Source organism: Lottia gigantea (genome assembly GCF_000327385.1).
Source record: "Lottia gigantea unplaced genomic scaffold LOTGIsca_451, whole genome shotgun sequence".
Lineage (NCBI taxonomy): Eukaryota > Metazoa > Mollusca > Gastropoda > Lottiidae > Lottia > Lottia gigantea.
In genome coordinates, this window is record NW_008709581.1 from 32,953 (window position 1) to 34,056 (window position 1,104).

Sequence of the window (1,104 nt, forward strand, 5' to 3'; positions counted from 1 at the left end):
ATATTCGGGTTATTAGAGGCTTGGGATGGTGTCACACCTATAGACGAATGTATTTTGTTATTGTATTCGTCGACAACAACCGGTAATATTTTAAGCCATTTTTGAGATTTCAATTCCGTGAATTTCTTGAATAATTTGCTTTTAAGAGTCCTGTTGAATCTTTCTATCACTACGGCTTTACCTTCGTTATGCGTACTGTAAATTTCAAACCCCAGAGATTTCACATTTCTGTTGTAGAATTCGCTTCCTTTATCTACCCACAACTTTAGGAGTTGTCTGTCGGATTGTTTCATTATGGTTTCGAATGCTTGTTTGACAGTCAGACCCGATTTGTTTTTCAAGGGAAAGACCCAAGCGTATCTCGTGTATAAGTCGATCACCGTCAAACAATACTTGTATCCTCTCTCGACTGGCATGTTGATTAAATCGGCTGACCAAATTTCATCTTTATCAAAAACTTTGACTTTGAGGTAATGTTTGTTTTTTCGAAATTCTTTGTGAATCTCGTCTGCTATGCCCATACCCAATTTCAATTTTGCCTTCAAGAGTTTTATGATAAGAGCCCTTTGTAATTTCTCTTTGAAAGTGGGATTGGGAATATTTTCGAGTTCGTCTATCATTTGTTTGTCTGCTTGGTGTCTGAATGTTACGTCTTTGTTTCTGTACAGTATGTCGTGTTTGAGCGCTGCTGCGTCAACTCTATTAACGGGTTCTTCCCCTGGTTTGGGAATATCATTTTCGTCTAAACGCAGATCTAATCTCGTGCCTGGACCTATATAATTGTGACCTGGGAGATGTTTTTCTCCGGGATATTTTGCCCATGGGAATCCAGGAAGAGAACCCAATGACTTTTGAATGTCTCCCGCACCGAAATACGTTTTAGGAGGATGGACATTTATTAAAGACATATTTGTTCAACATATATTTTTAATACGAAAGATTTAATACAAGAAGGAAATTTGTTGTTTGAGACAAAATTGGCCACTTTGGGGATGAGAGATGTTAGCGCAGAGAAGAAACCGTCTCCTTCGAATTTTTTTTTTCGTGTTTTAAAATCAAAGACATTTTTAATGCGGTTATTTTTTACTGTATTATTATTAGTGA

General features: G+C 37.0%; 1 protein-coding gene across 1 annotated transcript in view; it reads right to left on the reverse strand.

Annotated features, from left to right (window-relative positions):
• Positions 1-1,104, reverse strand: part of LOTGIDRAFT_175840 (hypothetical protein) — a gene marked incomplete at both ends in the record, with an annotated part of 8,448 nt that overhangs the window by 5,669 nt on the left and 1,675 nt on the right. The window lies entirely within an intron of this gene.